Below are 22,556 nucleotides of genomic sequence, written 5' to 3'. Positions count from 1 at the left end.
TTCCATTCTCCGTGCTCTCGCCATACTATTGCTGCCTTGCCTGTTTTCCCACCACCATCCATAAATACTGTAGCACCTTGAACTGGATATTGACTACACTTTGATTTTTCTTCTACTTCATGTTTGGTGTTGGTTTTTTTTTTTTTAAAGGTAAACATTTTGTGTGATGGATAATTAATCTGAATGTCACCTTCAAATCCTGCTAATGCAGTTTGGAAGGGAACAGAGTGCTGCAAAGCCCAAGTCAAATATTCTTGTTGTAATGGTATTAAAATCGTTTTCAGGTCCTTTGCCGACATATCAATAATTCTGTTGCGCCCTTTCATAATCAAATTTGCAAAACACTCTACTTTCATGGTGATGGTTTTTCTGTGCTACTGAGGTAAAAAGACCCACTCTAAAATTCTCAGCTTTTGATTCCAGCTTTGTTATCTACTGTATTATAAGCGCATAGGGATGTCGCTCATGATTGACTACTGCCAAAGTGATCCCTATCGAGGGGTCTATCCTAGAACTAAATGCTTGAGTTACCTTTTCAGAAATGTTTGCTACTGCTTCCCAGGCTTCCTTGGTCAATTGCTGAGGAGAGTTTAACCTGCTATCCCCTTGCAAGAGCTGAACCAAGGGCTCCATATCTTGGTTTGTGATCCCACAAATAGGTCGAATCCAGTTAACATCTCCTACCAATTTTTGTACATCATTTAATGTTTTAATCTGAATTCTTAATTCAACCTTCTGGGGGGTTACCGACGTTTCAGTGATCATCCACCCCAAGTACCTCCAAGGCGCTTCAGTTTGTATCTTTTCCGGCACCACTTGCAGCCCACTTTGCCTCAAAAGCTCAACGAGCTCCCCGATCATTTCTTCCGGATTTAATTGATCACCAGCCAACAATATGTCATCCATATAATGATAGATGAAATATTGAGGACACCTTTTTCTGATTGGCTGTAAAGCCCAATTTACATAAATTTGACACATCGTGGGCGAATTTTTCATGCCTTGTGGCAATACTGTCCAATGATATCTTTGCATGGGTTGCGCCTTGTTTGTACTTGGGACTGAGAATGCAAAATGTTTGGCATCATCTTCATGCAGAGGGATTGTAAAAAAGCAGTCTTTGAGATCTATAATCAAAAGCTTCCAATACTTCAGTATCATACAGGGAGATGGTAGCCCTGGTTGCAAGGCTTCCATGTCCACTATACCTTATTGACTTCTTACAAGTCATGTAATAGTCTCCATTTTCCACTTTTCTTTGGAATCACAAAAACAGGTGTGTTCCAAGGACTAGTGGTTGGCACAATATGGCCTTTTTCGTCAATGACTCCAGGGAGAACAAAAAGTCCCTACTTTGTTGCTGAAGATCATCCTAATAACAAAGCACTCAATCCATATCCTAATGGTCCATTTGCGTTAGTCGGGACATCATAAACCGACATGTCCCATAAGGCAACTTCTACTGTTGTTTCCACCTCCATTCCGGCGCTCCCTCTGGTTTGGGCGCTGAAGCTTGCCAAGCAGCCTGGTGGTGCTTCCCCATTTGTGTCGTCGTGTGGGGTGCCTTCGCGCTCGGTCGCCCGTTTCCCAATTTCATACCATCCCGATGATACTTTGAACAGCATTCTGAGGCTTGATGACCAAATTTTTGACATCGTCTACATGGTGCTCCTGCTGGGCCTATTCCTTGCTGAAAGGGTCCTTGTTGGAAGGATTTATGACCTGTCTCAATCTGCCTAGGTCCTTTCCTTGTAGCCTTGCACTGAGCTCTAAAATGGCCTGTTTTTCCACAATTAAAACATTTTTTCTCCCCTTTTCCATTTATAAATGGCTTAATTGCTGCTGCAAAGGCACTTGCGAGTGTTTCTGCCTGATGTGTGGCAGAGCCTACTCTGTTGCAGGCTTCTACCATTTGTACTAACGTTGCTTCTTTTGGCAAAGTTAACAAAATTCTTTTACAATCTACATTGGCATTTTCTACCGCTAAATTCAACAACACTGCTAGTTTTGCCTCTTCATTGGTATACACTTTATTCAAAGTGTCTCTCAGACGATCAACAAAAAACATGTATGGTTCATCTCTCCCTTGTCTAATTTGAGTGTAAGATGGTTGCCTCTTTCCCTCCTCAGGGACTGTTCGCAACGCATTCAATGCTAGTCGCCCAACTAATTGCAAGGCTTCTAAGGGCAGCTGAGCTTGCAATCTAACATCCACAAACAGTCCCTGGCCTGTCATTTGTTCCATAGTAATGTTCTGCAGTGGATCGCCGTCTTGACGCTCCAGGTTTTTCAGGGCTTCTTGCATACAGAGTTTATACCATCTGTCTGCCCACAATAACCTTTGGGTTGGTGTCAACAACATATCTATCATCTGCCAACAATCCCATGGTGTAAGAACCATTCCCGTGAATATGTTATCTAATAGAGCTTGCGTGAAAGGTGATTGCAAGCCATAATTTTGTACTGCCTTCCGCACTTTCTTAATCAAGTCCCAGTGAAATGGGTCCCAGCGATTGGGCCCGTGAGGCTGTACACTAACAGGAAATGCCATCGGTAACTCTGTTTCCTCGTCTTTCATCGCTCCTAAAAAAACGTCTTTCCACCGCTCCCTAGGGTCGCCTTTCATTCTAGGCTCTTGCCTCCCTATAGTCTCTACAACAGGCTCTTCTCCTTTATCACTGCTATCAGGCAACGGGGGCCGTAAAGGTGGCAGGGGCTCGGCTGAGGGCTTCAAAACTACGGCTTTCGATCGGTTAAGTCTGGGTGGTTTCGGGGGTGGTGAAGCCCGCCCCATCAATCTTTCACATGGGCACACAGAGGAACATTGAGTACATTGTTCTGGGCAGCTTTGTCCCGTCTTGCCCTCACATATATCATCGTAGATCTGTTTCTCTGACTTATCTAATCCGGCCAGTTCACCCGGTGCATCTGGCACCTCAGGAGGTGCATTCGGAGTCGCTGAAGGTCCTGGACCCTCTGACTCGGTTAAGAAGGGATTGGTTGAAAGCAGTTTAACAGCCTCCTCCACATCAGCTGCAGCTTTTCTCTTTGCCTTTAAGGCTTTTAATGTGGTTAATATCAACTTCCACGCCGTCACTAACTCTGCGGCGGTTTTCTCAATACGTTCCCATAACATTTTTCCTATCTCCTCCCACGTCTCTGCCTTAAACGCCACAGACGGATCGGGGGGGTACCCTTTCTTTCGGCTCCAAACTAGAAGCCTTCTAAGTGTATATTCATCATATTTCAGTCCTCTCTTAGAGAGCATGTGCAGCAGGAGTCTGACTATCGCCCCTTCTTCATGCGATGTGTTCTGCCCCATGCCGCCCCGGTTGCTCACCTCACCTCGCTGGGTGCTTCTCCGTTGCAATGTATTCCTTTTTCTTTTTCCTTGCGTCAGTCCCGCTGACTGCAATTCTTCCAACCGGGCTTCTCCTGCGGCGTCCTCTGCGCTTGACCAGTGTTCAACGATGAGATCCCAGAGATCATATCACGTCGGGGTCACCAGCTGCGGGAGAAGGATGGACTTCACAACTCTATGAGAGTTATATTCCAAAGCCGTTTATTGTCTTGTCTGACTCCAATATATATCATAATTTTCGCTTAGTCACTGCGCACACACTCATGATTGGTTACAACTTGTTACACACACTATTGCAATTGGCTATATACAAAATATCATGCGCTGTCCACGCGCCCCTCACACAGTCAGGATTGTTGCTTGCAGGTGTTCCTGTTTTCCTCGCTTCTTCTTAGTTGTTTATCACAGCTCCTTCTCCTCAAGGCCGAGCCATGCAGATATCCAGCTGTTTACCAGCTTCTCAGTGCCACAGCTCCTTCTCCTTAAGGTCAAGCCATGCAGATCAACGCCACAGCTCATTCTCCTTAAGGTCGAGCCATGCAGGGTGATCCCAACACCCGAGCAGTGATTCCCACCCCCCGGCTAGCTCCAGTTTATGTACTGGGCATGACGTTATATGGTAGGGAATATTTCTTTGGCCATCCTGAGTCAGCTGTCCTGGCCGTGTCCCCTCCCAGCTTCCTGTGCACCCCCAGCCTTCTTGTTGCTAACAGTCCAGCACAAGAAGCTGGACTGTCCTTGACTACTTAGCAACAACTCAAAACATCAGCACCTTATCAACATTTTCTCATCCCAAATCCAAAACATAGCCTCACACTAGCTTCTATGAAGAAAATTAACTCTATCCTGGCTGAAACCAGGACATGGGACAAATGGGAAAAGCACCCCATTGTGTCCGGCCCAGAGGCCCCTTGCATCCTTGGCATAGACTACCTCAGGAGGGGGTATTTCAAGGACCCAAAGGGGTACCGATGGGCTTTTGGTGTAGCTACTGTGAATACAGAGAAAATCAAACAGCTACCAACCCTGCCTGGCCTCTTGGAAGATCCCTTCGCTGTGGGACTGCTGCGAATTGAAGAACAGCAGGTACCAATTGCTACCTGGATGGTGCACCAGCAGCAATATTGCACAAACTGAGACTCCCTCACTCCCATCCATGAGCTGATTCATCAACTGGGGAGCCAAGGAGTGATGAGCAAGACTCACTCACCTTTTAATGGCCCCGTAGGGCCTGTGCAAAAGTCTGACAGAGGGTGGAGGTTAACAGTAGACTATCGTGGCCTGAATGAAGTGACGCCACCAGAGTTCTGCTGTACCTGATATGTACTCCACTACGAACTGGAGTCAAAGGCACACAAGTGGTATGCTACAATTGCCAATGAGTTTTTCTCAATTCCTTTGGCAGCAGAGTGCAGGCCACAGTTTTCTTTCATGTGTAGGGGTGTCCAATACACCTGGAATTGACTGTCCCAGGGGTGGAAGCACAGCCCCACCATGTCATGGACTAATCTGCACTGCACTGGAAAAGGGTGATGCCCCTGAACATCTACAATACATCGATGACATCATCATGTGGGGAAACAAGGCAGAGGAAGTGTTTGAGAAGGGAAAAAGAGTCATTCAGATCCTTCTGAAAGCTGGTTTTGCCATAAAGAAAAGCAAGGTCAAGGGACCTGCACAGGAGATTCAGTTCTTGGGAATAAAATGGCAGGATGGATGCCATCATGTGCCTATGGATGTGGTCAAGGAGACAGCAACTATGTCTCCACCAGCTAACAAGAAGGAAACACAAGCTTTCCTAGGCCTTGTGGGGTTCTGGAGAATGCATATTCCAGGTTACAGTCAGCTTGTGAACCCTCTCTATCGAGTAACATGAAAGAACTATTTTGAGTGAGGCCTTGAGCAACAACAAGCCTTTGAGCAGATCAAACAGGAAATAGCTCATGCGGTAGCTCTTGGGCCTGTCCAGACAGGACCAGCTGTGCAAAATGTACTCTACACTGCAGCTGGGGAGCATGGTCTTACCTGGAACCTCTGGCAGAAAACATCAGGAGAAACCCGAGGTTGACCATTAGGGTTTTAGAGCTGAGGGTATTGAGGATCAGAAGCCTACTACACCCCGACTGAAAAAGAGATACTAGCAGCATATGAGGGAGTTCGAGCCGCTTCAGAAGTTGTTGGTACAGAACCATATCTACTCTTGGCACCATGATTGCCCATGCTACACTGGATGTTCAAAGGAAACATCCCCTCTACACATCCTGCAACCAGCGCTACATGGAGTAAGTGGGTAGCACTGATCATGCAACAAGCTTGACTGGGGAAACCCAACCACCCAGGAATCCTGGAAGAGATCATGGACTGGCCAGAAGGCAGGGACTTTGGAGCATTGCCTGAGGAGGTGGCTCGTGCCCAAGCAGCACCACCATATAATGAGTTATCAGAAGATGAGAGGTGTTGTGTGTTGTTTACTGATGGATCCTGTCGTGTTGTAGGAAGCCATCGGAAGTGGAAAGCTGCTATGTGGACTCCCACACGAGTTGTTGAGGCCACTGAAGGAGAAGGTGAGTCGAATCAGTTTGCAGAACTGAAAGCCATCCAACTAGCCCTAGAGGTTGCTGAATGAGAAAGGTGGCCAGTACTCTTATCTCTGTACTGACTCCTGGATGGTGGCTAATGCCCTATGGGGGTGGCTACAGCAGTGGAAGAAGACCAATTGGCAGCACAGGGGTAAACCCATCTGGACTGCTGCATTGTGGCAGGACATCACTGCCCGGGTAGAAAACATGGCTCTAAAGGTACGTCATGTAGATACTCATATGCCCAAAAGTCACACCTGAAGAACATCAAAACACTCAACAGGTAGACAAAGGTGCCAAAATTGAAGTAGCTCAGGTGGACCTGGACTGGGAGCGTAAGGGTGAGCTATTTGTAGCTCGATGGGCCCAAGAGACATCAGGACACCTAGGAAGAGATGCAACATACAGATGGACTCATGATCGAGGGGTGGACCTGACCATGGAGGCCATCACACAGGTCACTCATGAATGTGAAACGTGCTGCAATCAAGCGAGCCACATGAGTAACATCTCCCTGGAATAGAGGGCGGTGGCTGAGTTTTGCAAGGCCTGGCAAATTGACTATATTGGACCACTACCACGAACACGCCAAGGCAACCACTTCCATGGTGGAAGCAACTACTGGTTGGCTAGTGTTACCGAAAAAGTCGGCAAGAAAACCCTCTAACACTTAGTTTGAAGTTTTAGAAGGCAGGCATTCTTTATTGCAGTGCTAGATGCGTGGGGGATCGCTCCACCTAACGTGCATACCCTGAAACAAAGGTTCACCCTTTATATACCTTAAAGACATGAATATTCACACGTTTTCTGAGAAAACTCCGCCTCCCTGCCTATCTACTTTTTTACCGGGTATGTTTCTAGTGATACATTTATGTACTTTCTGGAAGGTTATTGATTACATGATTAGTTTAACTTTTATACAGATTTCTTTAGCCTAATAACTGTGTGATTATGTTTAACAGCCTACTCTCATAGTCCTTAGGCTATACTTGCCTCAAGGCTACCATTTCAGCTATGTGTAAGTAGTTAAACACAGGGAAATGCGTGCGTGTAGACCCAAGAGGCCTCATGAAATTAAAACAAGGAAGAGTTAAGAGCAAGGACTGAGAGATTAATGAGGACAGAGAAGATATCTTAACCTTGAGAATAGAAACATCCTAGCAGGAGTGCTCAAACAAGGATGATAAGAAAGAATCGCTTGGCTGTACAACAGAAGGGGCAAACATCCAAGGAGAAGAAATTATCCTCAAGAGACCCGTGACCATAAAAGGGAAAAAGGAGTAGGGGGCTAACTCCCCAAACGACCACCGACGACCACCCGAGACCCCCATGCATGCGTAGTGTAGTTTTGTAATGCTAGCATTATGTAAATGTAGTAGATAGGCAGGGAGGCGGAGATTTCTCGGAAAATGTGTGAATATTTATGTCTTTAAGGTATATAAAGGATGAAGGATGAACTTTTGTTTCAGCGCATGCACGTTAGGTGGAGCGATCCCCCGTGCATCCGGCACTGCAATAAAGAATGCCTGCCTTCTAAAACTTCAAACTAAGTGTTAGAGGGTTTTCTTGCCGACTTTTTCGGTAGGGTTTTCTTGCCGACTTTTTCGGTAACAGCATGATGCCAATGGTATGGAATAAGAGGTGGAAATTGTATTGGTTCTGTCTGAGACGGAGTTAATTTTCCCCATAGCAGCCCTTATAGTGCTGTGCTTTGTATTGGTAGCTAGAAAGGTGTTGATAACACACCAGTGTTTTTGCTACTGCTGAACAGTGCTCTCACAGCATCAAGGCTGTCTCCGCAACATTCCCCCCTCACCAGTAGGCTGGGGGTGGGCAAGATCTTGGGAGAGGACACAGCCAGGACAGCTGACCCAAACTGGCCAAAGGGATATCCTATACTATTTGACATCTGCTCAGCAATAAAAGCTAAGAGAAAGGAGGAGAAGTGGGGGCATTCATTTTCCGATGTTTGTTTTCTGGAGCAACCGCTACATGTGATACCAGAAAGTCAGCAAGAAAACCCTCTAACACTTAGTTTGAAGTTTTAGAAGGCAGGCATTCTTTATTGCAGTGCTGGGCAGCACTGGGGATTGCTCCACCATGTGTGCTCCAACGGGTTAGTAAAGCACATCAGTTAATATACAGAAAAATCATACATATTCATCAGATTCCCTGAGAAGGGCAGTCTTATGGTGATGAGTTCCCAGAATTCATTTACATAGTCCGAGCATGCGCAGTAAAATTAGGGTTAGGGTCTTTTCACCCTCGGGTGGTCGTCCATAGTCTTCCTCACGCTGTCCGCTAGTTGAACTTTGGGCTTCCTTTGTCCATATATATAGTCATTGAATTAGCTCATCAGTCTTTCGGCCTCAGAATGGTACAAGGAGGTCAATTTAAACTAGTTCTTTGGTGCTTATCTCGGCATAAATGTCCTGAGTTCCTGTTATCAGTGATTTACATGGGAAGCCTAACGAGCTTGCTCAAGGTCTGCTTGATCTTGTCAGGCAAGTTACATGTTTAAGGTCATAGCCAGTGATTGCCAGGTATTTAACCCTTTCAATAGAATGAGCTATTTTATCTATTGTCACTTTGCTGTACTTGAAACCTTTCAGGGAAGACTCAGTGAAATACGACGTATTTTCTGAGATGCTGTCAGGTTCAGAATCCTATCGTTTCCCCCTATGTACCTAAGTGAGTCTGTTAAGAGGGCCTGAGAGAGGATTGGGGCAGAGCGTCACCCTGTGGGAACGGCTACCCCAAGTCAGACTGAAGGTCCATTTAGCCCCCATTTACTGTTTCTAGGAGCTTTACTCCTAGAAAGTAGGAGTACATCAGCATCCCTCTGGTGTTGCTGCTGAATCTATGTGAGTGTGTGCACTGTGGTGGGAATCTTTAGAAGCCTGATAAAACTTAAAACTCACCTGATTTAAAACTTTTAGACTGGCGTTTCATTAGCAACACACTTCATGCTAATGTTTAGTTGTTAAAAACATTGTCAAACACTATCACTACATAATTACAGCAGTTGGTCCTTAACAGTCGTCACCATATGTTCACTGCAAGTGCATAGCACCACAGAGCTGGTGCACTGTCCTTAGCACTAGTGGGTAACCTTCCACCCTCCCCCTGGGCCAGGATCTTGTTCTTCTGGAAGATGGCTGAGTTTCTAGACAGTTTCTAACTTTTAGCTTCCACTGTGACTACCTGCTTCAGGATATCGAGGGATAACTTTCCCAAGCCGTAGCAAGTGCCTTATCCTGTTGCTTGCCTTTTTTTCTTACCTTTTTTTTTTCCCCTTTGGTTTATCAGCTGCTGCTTTTCTTAAAGCAAAAGTAGTCTTTTTGTAGCTCTTGAGATTGTACTTCAGTGACCAGCAATTTACTATCAGTTTACTGTTCTGTGGCCTCTATTTTCAACCAGTGCCCACATTTTCAAGGCCTTTGCTATTTCCCAGACTTCAGCAGTCCATTATAACAAGATAACAGTTATCAGTTATCAAGCTCCAGTTTATTCATCGTGTTCTCATAACAAGTTGGTAATGAGCCGAACAGGCCAGCCTGGGGCTTTGCACAGTTAACATAAGGCATAGTTAGCATGAGACCTGTGGCCTGTTACTAGCTGTGACAATAGTACTTTTACTGGGCCACTGAGTAAAAAAAAAAAAAAAAAAAATGCTTCTACAGTTATACTGCATTACTTTGTTTTGAATTCAAGCATAAGCAATCTAGTACTATGGTTTGCTTAGGCTCTGCTTTGGCCACACTATCCACATCTCTAGGCAGCTTGACGAGGGGGATCCTGTCAGTGGTGTGGCCTGTGTAGAACTGCATATAGTATTCAACATGCAGATTAACCACAAATATATTCAGTGGCATAGTTCTATCTTCTGTTTTGTTCTTGTTTCTTTCCTAGAAAATTCTAACATTTTATATACTGCTTAAACTGCTACTGAACATAGAGTATGTTTTCATGGAACTGTCAATCATAACACCAAGATCTCATTCCTAGGTGGTGGTAGTCAGCTCAGAGCCCATCCTTTTAAATGTAAATTTAGGATTGCCTTTTCCCATTTATATCACACTATATTTATCTCCACTGAAATTTTATCTGCAGCCTTATTGTCCGCCCACTTGATTTTTTTTTTTTTTAGGGTCCTTTTGCAATTCTTTATGGTAAATTTTCATCTTTAATGCCCCAAATACCTTCAGCAGACTTTCTCACCTTACTAATACTATGCTGTCATATTTCATTTTTATTGGACTCCAGGCTTTTCCAGTGCTGGGCTAAAGTATGATCCTGGCTGAAACATATTTGATTAAAGCTCAGACAAATGAGACAAAGCTGATTAAATTGACATAAAACAATTGAGGAGTGTGACTAATCTTTGGTTAATTATTTTTTTCCCACACCTTATTTGAGAGAGTTTGCACTTCTGTGTTTATCCAGTGCTATACCTGGAGTCCTCAAATGAAAGCAGACTAAGGATATTTTCTGTGCAGTGATCAGGCATAAGGACAATACAAAGGAAAATATCTCCTTTTGGGGCAGAACTTTTGCTGATGACTAGAAAAGCATTCTCTATCTTGACAGAATTTTTCTAGTTTCAGGATGTGATTAGTGCATTTTCTAAACTATATCTAACTATATCTCCTCTTTGGGCAAAGCTGTAATCTGGGGTTTGAGGTAGATGCAGTGCTTGTTTGGAGTAATTTGTTGAGAATCACCTGCTTCAGTTTTGTAGAAGGTGTAGCACAAGGGCATATGCCATGAAAATGTTTTTTTGTTTGTTTTGAACAAAAATGCTAATTGAAGCAGCAGTCTGTACTTGAATATCACTGCAGTAAGATGAGGCTATTCTTTTGAGACTTTCCAAATGTTGTACTGTAAAAGTCTAAAATCTTTATTATATTTTAAATTCCTCTTCAGAAATATGCTCTATCCACATCCCAGCAATAGATGTGCAACTTAATCTTTGGTGCTGGGGATTAATTAAGTTTACCCACATAGCTGCAAAACGTTTTCAATAAATTTCTGTTTTGGTAAAAACACATAAATACATGTTACATGCCATTTTTACAGGCTTATTTTAATTTTATAAATAAAGAGAAGATTTCGGAGCATGTGGCATTTTAACGTACACAATTTTAACATGGACTTTCCATAAACTCTACTGATAATTGATATGATCAAGATAATTTAGGCTTTCTCTTCAGTGTTTCTTAAGAAACAGTTGGAAACAGAAATATCTACTGTCTGTGGGCAGTTGTGCCTGGTCAGTTGGCCATGTATCTTACTAGTTTATGAACGGATATTAAATGACAACCTTATTGCTAGATAGAACCCTGTTAGAACAGGAGGAGGTGGATATGAAGGTTAGATATTTGCTTCCTCTTGAGTTCATGTATGCAAATAAATAGAGAGTAAAGTGTCTTGTCATATATCACCTTGCAGAAGGACCAAATTAATTTAAATGTAAATCCTCCATTGTAATTCCTGGCAAGCATGTTGTTTTTATCTTGCAACACATTCCTATCCTTTTTCTTGTATTAGATTCTTTTCAGTGATGTCTTAGAAGTTAGATGGCCTGACCCTGCTATGGCTGATCTGACAAGATGTATAGACAATGGCAGCGTGAAGATCTCATCAATAGATGGTTATGCTCACCTTTACCTGTCAGAATTGCAGCAAGAATTTACAATAGAGTTCTTATGCAAAGTCAGCCAGTTATCTGCAGCATTCTCGCATTCTTCTCAAAATAACAGCAACTATCAAACTGGAGATCAGTATGGAAAATCAAGTAAAAATTCTGTTCCAGAAATGTCTTCAAAACAAACAAGAACAGAGAATAAGAAGAATGAACATGGTTGTGCTGAAGGTAAATACAGGGAACCAACCAAACCAAAAGACCAAAGAGAGAGAGAGAGATGGAGTCCCTTCGTTTTACATAAATTGTTCTTCTGAATACATCTGGGTTACACAGCATTGGTCTGTTTCCTCCTGCCCAGAAGAATGGAAATACCCTTTGTCATTGGCATTAGTGCACTATAACTGACATACTATTAAGAATGTAATGAAGATGTGAGAATAACAACCATATATCTATAGACTTTAATAGACCCTGAAACACATGAAACATTTTCTCATTTGCCTACAGCTTTACCACTCAGCTGCAGAGCTCCATATTTACACAGGTAATTTAAACTGTTTACTACTTAATTGTTAACATATGTTTTACAATTCTGCAATTATGAACTTCAACCTCTAGCAAAATAACTGAATTCTAGCTATAAGAAATAAAAAAATTACTATCATGTTCTTTTTTATTAGGAACTTCTTGAAACGTGAAATTTGTTAAACCAACATTCTGTATCCTACAGTAATGGATAAATAGTAATTAGTCCAGAGAAAAATAAATTTTATTTTCTGACATGCCGTATAAATATATAAATGAAAAAGAGAATGCTGAAAGAGAACACAGGTTTGTGTTTGTTTTTGAGAAGATAATACTTCTGAGGTGGGCCGGTCATATATATTCTCTGTCAGCACCACTAAAAATAATCAAAAAACCTATGCAGGTTTGACAAAATAAATTTGGTAAATAATGTGGATAACTAAGGAATCAGAGGACAATGAAAATATGTGGCTGCTTTTCCTTTGAATACATGTGCATACATCTGTTCTTGGTATAGAAATATATTTCCATTTAGGATACGGAAACTATCAGCAAAAAGAAAAAAAAACCCAACAAAACCAAAACAACACACCTTCGAACTTAATAAAAGCTTTTATTGTATTTAATACAGGTGGAGTTTCTGTGACTTCTTTCTACAGAAGAATCAAGATACTGAAAAGTATTCGTGCCCTCAGCTAATTCAAATTGTATGGAGCCAGGGTGTGTTTTATAGGTTTGAAGGAGATCACAGAATCACTAAGGTTGGAAAGGACCTTCAAGATTGCCAAGTCCAACCATTAATCCAGCACCACCATGTTCCCTAAACCATGACCTGAAGCGCCGCATCCACATGTTTTTTGAACACTTCCAGAGATGGCGACTCCACCACCTCCCTGGGCAGCCTGTTCTAATGCCTGACCACTCTCTCAGTGAAGAAATTTTTCCTAATATCCAATCTAAACCTCCCCTGGCGCAACTTGAGGCCATTTCCTCTCGTCCTATCACTAGTTACTTGGGAGAAGAGGCCAACACCCATGTCGCCACAACCCCCTTCCAGGTAGTTGTAGAGAGCGATGAGGTCTCCCCTCAGCCTCCTCTTCTCCAGACTAAACAACCCCAGTTCCCTCAGCCACTCCTCATAAGACTTGTGCTCCAGACCCCTCACCAGCTTCGTTGCCCTTCTCTGGACACGCTCCAGCACCTCAGCATCCTTCTTGTAGTGAGGGGCCCAAAACTGAACACAGGATTCAAGCTGCGGCCTCACCAGGGCCGAGTACAGGGGCACAATCACTTCCATACTTCTGCTGGCCACACTATTCCTGATACAGGCCAGGACGCTGTTGGCCTTCTTGGCCACCTGGGCACACTGCTGGCTCATATTCAGCCGGCTGTCAACCAGCACCCCCAGGTCCCTTTCTGCTGGGCAGCTCTCCAGCCACCCCTCCCCAAGCCTGTAGCGTTGCATGGGGTTGTTGTGGCCAAAGTGCAGGACCCTGCACTTGGCCTTATTAAACCTCATACAGTTAACCTCTGCCCATTGATCCAGCCTGTCCAGATCCCTCGGCAGAGCCCTCCTACCCTCCAGCAGATCAACACCCCCACCCAACTTGGTGTCATCTGCAAACTTACTGAGGGAGCACTCGATTCCCTCATCTAGATCATCTATAAAGATATTGAACAAGACCGGCCCCAGAACCGAGCCCTGGGGAACACCGCTTGTGACCGGCCGCCAGCCAGATTTAACGCCATTCACCACAACTCTCTGGGCTCGGCCATCCAGCCAGTTCCTCACCCAGCGAAGAGTAAACCCATCCAAGCCACGAGCCGCCAGTTTCTCCAGGAGAATGCTGTGGGAGATGCTGTCAAAGGCTTTACTAAAGACCAGGTAGACAACGTCCACAGTCTTTCCCTCATCCACTAGGTGGGTCGCCTGGCCATAGAAGGAGATCAGGTTGGTCAAGCAGGACCTGCCTTTCATGAACCCATGCTAGCTGGGCCTGATCCCTTGGTTGTCCTGCAGATGCCCTGTGAGCACTCTCAAGACCAACTGCTCCATGATCTTCCCCGGTACAGAGGTCAGGCTGACAGGCCTGTAGTTCCCAGGATCCTCCTTCCAGCCTTTCTTGTAGATGGGTGTCACATTGGCAAGCCTCCAGTCTTCTGGGACCTCCCCTGTTACCCAGGACTGCTGATAAATGATGGACAGTGGCTTGGCAAGCTCCTCTGCCAGCTCTCTCAGTACTCTCGGGTGGATCCCATCAGGCCCCATAGACTTGTGGGTGTCCAGGTGGTTTAACAGGTCCTTAACTGCTTCCTCCTGGATTATGGGTGGGTTATTGTGCTCTCCATCCCCATCTTCCAGTTCAGGGGGCTGAATACCCTGTGGATACCTGGACTGGCTATTAAAGACTGAGGCAAAGAAGGCATTAAGTACCTCAGCCTTGTCCTCATCCTTGGAGACAATGTTCCCCACCACATCCAATAAAGGATGGAGATTCTCCTTGGCTCTCTTTCTGTTATTAATATATTTGTAGAAGCATTTTTTGTTATCCTTCACGACTGTGGCCAGACTGAGCTCTAGCTGGGCTTTTGCCTTTCTAATTTTGTCCCTGCTTGACCTAACGAGATCCTTGTACTCTTCGTGAGTTGCCTGCCCCTTCTTCCAGAGGTGATAAACTCTCCTCTCTTCCCTGAGTCCCAGCAAAATCTCCCTGTTCAGCCAGGCCGGTCGCCTTCCCCGCCAGCTCTTCTTACGGCACATGGGGACAGTCTGCTCCTGCGCCTTTAAGATTTCCTTCTTGAAGGCTGGCCAGCCTTCCTGGACACTTTTGTCCTTCAGGACTCTCTCCCAAGGGACTCTCTCAACCAGTGACCTGAACAGGCTGAAGTCTGCCCTCCAGAAGTCCATGGTAGCAGTTTTGCTGACCCCTCTCCTTACTTCACTCACAACTGAGAAGTCTATCATGTCATGGTTGCTAAGCCCAAGATGTCCTCCGACCATCACATCTCCCACCAGTCCTTCTCTGTTTGGAAACAGCAGGTCCAGCAAGGCACCTCCCCTGGTGGGCTCACTCACCAGCTGTGTCAGGAAGTTATCCTCCACACACTCCAGGAACCTCCCAGATTGTTTCCTCTCTGCCATGTTATACTTCCAACAGATGTCCAGTAGATTGAAGTCCCCCACAAGAACAAGGGCCAGCGAATGCGAGACTTCTGCCAGTCGCTTATAGAATGTCTCATCTGTCTCTTCATCCTGGTTGGGTGGTCTGTAACAGCCACCCCCTTGGACAGACCTTCGTCAGGGTCCTCATGTTCCTGTCCCTCACGTTCCAGAGCCCCATACCTGTTGTGTAAGGGCAGCTGGGACGGTGAGGGAGGCTGGGAGGGGACTCACCAGCCTCTCCAAGCAGGGACCTGCTTCCATTTCCCCTCATCTCTTAGGTCCCCTCCTTCTGCCTGGCAGCAAGAGGGCAGGGGATCCCCTGCTGCTTGTGGAGCCTCCACCAGCTGCCCCTGCTTCAGGGATGGCCGGGTGCGGCTCCACCAATCTCTCTCTCTCTCTCACACTCCCTAATGCTCCTCAGCCTCTCCACTTCCTCTTTCAGCTCTGCCACCAGGCTGAGCAGGTCGCTCACCTGGTCATACCGCACGCAGGTGGTGTCCCCGTTGGTCTCTGGAACAACCGACAGGCTCAGGCACTCTTTGCAGCCGGATACTTGGACAGCCGCGTGCTCGAGCGGGAGCTCCGTCTGTGCCGCCACATTCTTTCTGGCCACGGTTTTCAGCCGAGTGGTGACCATGGCTGAGCCTCCTCTGGGAGGACGATGGCCAGTTGTCAGAGAGCCTCTAGTGCCGGAGGGGGACGCTGCACACCCTGCCTGCGCCAACTGACGCGCCACGTCCTGTTTGCCCGCCCTGTTCGACGCGCTCTAGGTCGCTCGCGTTCCCGGGGGCTGCTCTTGTAGGCGAGGGGCTTTGACCGCCGCCGCTCTAGGCCCCGCCCACACTGAGTCAGAGCTGCCGCTCGTCAGGAGCCCGCTCCGCCGGCCTGGGGGGGGGAGTTGGGGCACACTCTCTCTCCCTGTGCTGCCGCCTTCGCTGTTTGGCCGCTTCGGGAAGGGTCCCCCGGCGCGATCCTTCGCCTCGGTGGCTTCGCTGAAATGGCGGGCGCACTGGCGTTTAAACTGCCGCCGCCGCCGCTGCTCTGAACCCCGGCCCACGCTGAGTCAGAGCTGCCGCTCGTTAGGAGTCCGCTCCGCCGGCCTGGGGGGGGGAGCTGGGGCACCCTCTCTCTCCCTGTGCTGCTGCCTTCGCGGTTTGGCCGCTTCGGGAAGGGTCCCCCGACGCGATCCTTCGCTCCGTAGCCCTTCGCCTCGGTGGCTTCGATCATGCTGTTCATCTTTGGAAGACTTCATTTGTATGGGAATTAGGGACAAGTAAGACATTTCATCTTTTCTCACCCCTTGAGAAATTGTACACAGTCTTCATGTAAGATTCTGTTAATTTCTGCTGTTTGTTCATTGAGCTTCAAATTGTCTAGTACAGTATATTTCCAGGTCTGAAATTGGGTATGCCTGAAACAATCAATCTGAAATCATATTTAAGGCTTTTAAAGAAGTGATATGATTTTGTAGAGGTTTACTGGTCAGCTGGAGCTCCCACAGACTTCACTGACAATTATGATGATTGGTTTCTTTGCAAATTACATCACTCCTTTTGATGCTGAAGATTTCACACTTTAGAAATGTTTGTCTTGGTGACCTACATAATTTGCATGTTGCAGGCAGCTAAACTGTAGATTTTCCTGGTAAATCACCTTGTCCATATGTTGTTTAAAAAAAAAGCAACCTTTTTTTTAATTGCCCTTTCAAATCTATTATACAAACTTTGAAAATGCTACAGTTACTATCAGCATCTAAAAGTCTTTGATAAAAGCATAATCAGTCTTTAAAGCTTTAATCTTTCTGCCCAGTGTTCTTCATTTTTCTCAGTGTAATTCCTAAATTTTCATCTCATATGAACAAAATGTTTAGCATCTTTTCAGTACTATAACTGGAAGTATAGTGAGTAGCCATACTTAGTCTTAAAGTCCCATTACCGAAGTCCAGGCATCTAACCGCAGAGTTGCAGAATTGGGTCATTAAATGGATGTTAGACTCCAGGATATCATATGATCGCAAGTAAAAGACCACTGATCTTTCTTAGTGAAAAACACACAGCTGCAGTGGAAATTAAGGCTTCAGGTTGTTCAGGAAACATTCAATCTGACAGTTCTCTCTTTGCGTACACTAGGTAGGGTTGGTCTACTAAGAAGAGTGGATTTTCTCTTTAGGATTCCTATATTTTGTGATCGGTGGAATGGGGATTGAGCAGCTCTCGTGAGATGTTCACCTCAACACAAAAAAGTTCTCCTTAGCTTGTTTAAAAACAAACACACTCACCCCCCCCACACACACACACCCGCCCCCCTCCAAGCAAACAAAGAGTGGTAATGCTAATCTTCTGTGTTAAAAGAAACAATTGGTACACTCTGCTGTTTGTGAAACAGTATAAAGTTTTTCATGTGAGAGTTGTGTTGAAAATGTGTTTGTACTTAGTGCATTCTTCAAGTGTACTAACCTGTTTTGCTTGTCTAGCGACACAGCATTTTAAATACTTCTTAAAAATCTTGTTATTTCTCTTAGATTTATCCATGGTAGGACAAGCATCACAGAAATTTATCCTGGTGATGACTCATTTTTAAGTCAGAGGGAGCATTTTTGGGAAACTCCTTTGTACATTATGCAATCCAGAAAGGAACAAAAGGCATAAAACTATTTTAAAATATGTTCCTAATTCCTTCAAGTTAGCAGCTTTCTTAGTTTTAAGACATTTGGCTATGGAGTCTATAGTGAAGTCCCCACATTGGTAATTACTATAATGACTGAATCAAGTAATCAGTCATACAAAAAATGAGATTATTCCTTCTCTTTCAGAATGTATTTTCATAAATTTTAGACACAATAAGAAAAATCTTATGCATTGTAACACTTATTTCACAAGCTTAAGTAAGTACTGCAGTAAGATTCTATAATATCCTGTCCTGGTTTCAGCCAGGATAGAGCTGGTTTTCTTCACAGAAGCTAGTGTGAGACTATGTTTTGGATTTGGGATGAGAAACTGTTGATAACGCGCTGATGTTTTGGGTTGTTGCTAAGCAGTCAAGGACAGTCCAGCTTCTCGTGCTGGCCTGCTAGCAAGAAGGCTGGGGGTGCACAGGTAGCTGGGAGGGGACACGGCCAGGACAGCTGACCCAGACTGGCCAAAGAGATATTCCCTACCATCCGACGTCATGCCCAGTACATAAACTGGAGTTGGCCGGGGGGCGGAAATCACTGCTCGGGGATGGGCTGTCGATCACTGGGTGGTGAGCAACTGCTGTATTGGGCATCACTTGTTCTTGTACATTCCTTTGTTGGTATTATTATTGTTGTTATCATTGTTGTTTCTTTCTCTCTTGCTGTTCTATTAAACTGTTTTTAGCTCAACCCACGAGTTTTTTCTAATTCTCTCCCCTGTCTCACTGGGGGAGGGGGAGTGAGTGAGCGGCTGCGTGGTGCTTAGTTGCCAGCTGGGGCTAAACCACGACAATCCATTTCTCACTAATTTAGAAGAGTAGTTTACTTTTTAAACTAATATATTGATTAGTCTAATCTTTATGTACTTGGAAGTGTTTTCTTTTTTAATGTATGGAGACAGAACCTAGAAGATGCAGGTTCTGTTCTGCCTTTGCCACAGACCAGCTGTTCAGTGCTGGAGAAATGGTTTTGCCTCTATGTGTGTGTCTTGTCTACCTATTGTTAAGTTTCCCAGAGTAGAGATCCTCTCAAGTGCTTATGCAGTGCTTAATGTAATGCATTGCATCGAACTGCAAAGATAAAAAGAAAAGAAGGTAGTAAGCTTCTGTTTCCACATTTGCAGTTCACATGCTGGAGAAAAATGGACTAGCATCTGTGAGACAAAACAAGCAGTTGAACTGAAATTGTTCATTGCAGTGAGATGCTCTGATGCATTTGAGCAAGTGAATGAGCCTGTACAGTTAGGATGTATGTTTATGAAAGCCCTGTTCTACCACTCTGCCACCCTTACGTCTTGTAATCTAGTTGAGTGAGATCTGTTTGGGGATGGAGGGGGGAAGTGTGTTAAGTGCAGTATTCACAGCTGAGCAGCAGAGTAAGGGGATTTCTTGGAAAATAAGGAGAGAAATACGGCACTGTACTGAAGAGGATGTTTGCAAGACAGTATACATCATCACACGTGATTCTCTTTTCCTGTTAGGGTCAGAATATATTTGAAAGTCAGAAAGGAGATGCAATCCTTTAATCTCTTCTGTCCCATAACATAATGTTTAGTGCTCAGTAGTAGTGGTGCTTGCTGGTATGGAGGGATAGTAATCTCTTCTTTCTTAGGTACCTAGAACAATTCAGAAAAAAACCCAAGAGTTGGTTATTATGCTTGCTGTGGAGAAGGGGGGAGAGTTGCTAGAAGTATTATAGCAGAAATGCTTCTTGGTTTTCATGTGAAAAGTTTCTTTGTCATGGCTTTTACTCCATTTGTGTTTCTTAAATTTATCCTTTGCTTTTTCACCATTTATTAAATATATTTGCAAATTTAAAAGTTTTTTTTTTCTTCTGTCCTTAGATTTGGATATTTTTATTTTTAAAGCAGAATTAAGGGTGGACAAATTTAAATGTGATTATAGCTGCTTTCTGGAAGGTCAGAAATTTCATATCTTGCAAGCTCTTAAATACTGTTTTCATGCTACAGTACCTATAAATAACTCTTTTCCTTTCTGCTCTTTACTGCAGAGAGAAGAAAATATGTGTTTGGTAAACAGTCTACCTCTTGATGTACCAGGAAATCCATACTCTATATCCTCCATTATTACTCAGGCAACCAAGTAACTTTATCTTTGTTATATTAATTCCTCTGACTTTTAAAGGACAGTAGTTAAAATTACACATAATACTTATTATGACATTAAGTATAAAAATTAAATAAATTTATATTAGCACTGAGGACATCTATAAACTTACAGGACAAAGGTCTCAACTGTTTAGAAGACATTATAGTAAGTAAGTATGAAATGCTTAATCTTTTGGTTGTGGGTTGTTTGTTTTTTTTTTCTCAGAATGCTTCAGTACTGCTATAAGACTAAGCTATCATTAACTCGCTGCGGGAGAAAGATGGACTTCACAACTCTATGAGAGTTATACTCCGAAGCAGTTTATTGTCTTATCTGACTCTAATATATATCATAATTTTTGTTTAGTCACCACACACACACTCATGATTGGTTACAGCTTGTTACACACATTATTGCAATTGGCTATATACAAAATATCACGCGCTGTCCATGCGCGCCTCTCAGAGTCAGGATTTACTGCCTGCAGGTGTCCACGCGCTCCTTTGCTTCCTCTTAGTTGTTTACCACAGCTCCTTCTCCTCAAGGCTGAGCCCTGCAGGTGTCCAGCTGTTTACCAGCTTCTCAATGCCACAGCTCCTTCTCCTTAAGGTCGAGCCGTGCAGAGTGATCCCAACAACTCGCCATTTTCCAGCAGCAGATATGATAATTATATGTAGCTGAAGATTTATAAATCTTTTTGCGTTATAAGGATGATTATACAGGCTATAGGGAATAAGACCTAGTCTAGAGGGAAGAATGGCGAGTATATCCTATAAACAGGCCCTCAGCCTGTTGCTCTGAGATGTGCTGGCTACACTGGAGCACACTTGAAGTCTCATGGAGATGAGCCAGGGGCTCCTGAGGTAATAGGAGCCAACAGGGAAACACCGGTGAAAGACCTCAAAGGAACTAAAAGGTTGTGGTGGGTTGACCCTGGCTGGATGCCAGGTGCCCACCAAAGCCGCTCTATCACTCCCCCTCCTCAGTTGGAGAGGGGAGAGAAAGTATAACAAAAAGCTTGTGGGTCAGGATAAGGATAGGGAGAGATCATTCAGCAGTTACTATCACGGGCAAAACAGACTCGAAAAATTAATTTAATTTATTAAAAATCAAATCAGAGTAGGATAATGAGAAATACGAACAAATCTTAAAACACCTTCTTGTCACCCCTCCCTTCTTCCCAGGCTCAACTTCACTCCTGAATTTCTCTACCTCTCTACCCGAATTTCTCACCGTCTGAGCGGTGCAGGTGGATAAGGAATGGGGTTTGCAGTCAGTTCATCACACGTTGTCTCTGCCGCTCCTTCCTCCCTCACGCTCTTCCCCTGCTCCAGCGTGAGGTCCCTCCCACAGGAGACAGTCCTCCACAAACATCTCCAACGTGAGTCCTTCTGCTGCAGTTCTTCACAAACTGCTCCAGACTGGGTCCCTTCCATGGAGTGCAGTCCTTCAGGAACAGACTGCTCCAGCATAGGTCCCCCACAGGGTCACAAGTCCTGTCAGCAAACCTGCTCCAGCCTGGGCTCCTCGCTCCACAGGGTCACAGGTCCTGCCAGGAGCTTGCTCCAGTGCAGGCTTCCCACGGGGTCACAGCCTCCTTTGGGCATCCACCTGCTCCAGCGTGGGGTACTCCACAGGCTGCAGGTGGAGATCTGCTCCCCTGTGGAGCTCCATGGGCTGCAGGGGGACATCCTGCCTCACCATGATCTTCACCAGGGGCTGCAGGGGAATCTCTGCTCTGGTGCCTGGAGCACCTCCTCCTCCTCCTTCTTCACTGACCTTGGTCTCTGCAGAGTTGTTTCCCTCACGTTTTCTCACTTCTCTCTCTGGCTGCAATTGCTGTGTGACATTTCTTTTCCCCCTTCTTAAATATGTTACCCCAGAGGTGCTACCACTGTTGCTGATGGGCTCGGCCTTGGCCAGTGGCAGGTCCATCTTGTAGCCAGCTGGCACTGGCTCTATCGGACACAGGGGAAGCTTCTAGCAGCTTCTCACAGAAGCCACCCCTGCAGCCCCCCCGCTCCCAAAACCTTGCCATGCAAACCCAATACATAAGGGTTGTTTATCTGTGAGGTATTGTTCAGAAACTTGTAGATGAAAAACACTTTTACACAGTGCATTTAAGATTTGTAAATTCAGGTGAAATCATCTCTAAACCTCTCAAGACCCACCTCTATCCTCCACAGAACTACTGGCAGTTAAAAGTGGGCAGAGAAGCAGCAAATGGTGATTGTGACAGCACAAAACCTCCTTCTTTCTTTTTCTGTCTCACATCTCATTCCCCCATTACTAATTTGGTATTAGACTCCTGTGAAATTTAAGACAAGTAGGATAGATTGTTAAATGTTTAAAGCAAAGATTATCCTGTCGTCTTTACTCAGTGGGACAGAGTTAAAACCAATTTTTCCTTACTGCAATACAGGCTTAAAGCTCTTACAAACTTTCATATGCACAGACACCACAAACTTCTCTACTCTTTTGAGCAAAAGTCCCAGTTTG

General features: G+C 44.8%; 1 pseudogene across 1 annotated transcript in view; it reads left to right on the top strand.

The window, feature by feature from the left end:
• LOC309415132 (uncharacterized protein C5orf34-like) overlaps positions 1-20,358 on the top strand; it is a 33,666-nt pseudogene extending 13,308 nt beyond the window's left edge. The window contains exons 2-8 of the transcript in view: positions 4,222-4,447; positions 5,857-5,925; positions 11,491-12,131; positions 12,744-12,845; positions 17,797-17,919; positions 19,960-20,051; positions 20,283-20,358. The product of the transcript in view is annotated as an uncharacterized protein C5orf34-like (transcript). The remainder of the gene's footprint in view (positions 1-4,221; positions 4,448-5,856; positions 5,926-11,490; positions 12,132-12,743; positions 12,846-17,796; positions 17,920-19,959; positions 20,052-20,282) is intronic.
• Positions 20,359-22,556: the final 2,198 nt, after the last annotated feature.

Source organism: Phaethon aethereus (genome assembly GCF_964289735.1).
Source record: "Phaethon aethereus genome assembly, chromosome: W".
NCBI classification, from domain to species: domain Eukaryota; kingdom Metazoa; phylum Chordata; class Aves; order Phaethontiformes; family Phaethontidae; genus Phaethon; species Phaethon aethereus.
This window is presented reverse-complemented; position numbering and strand designations above follow the sequence as displayed.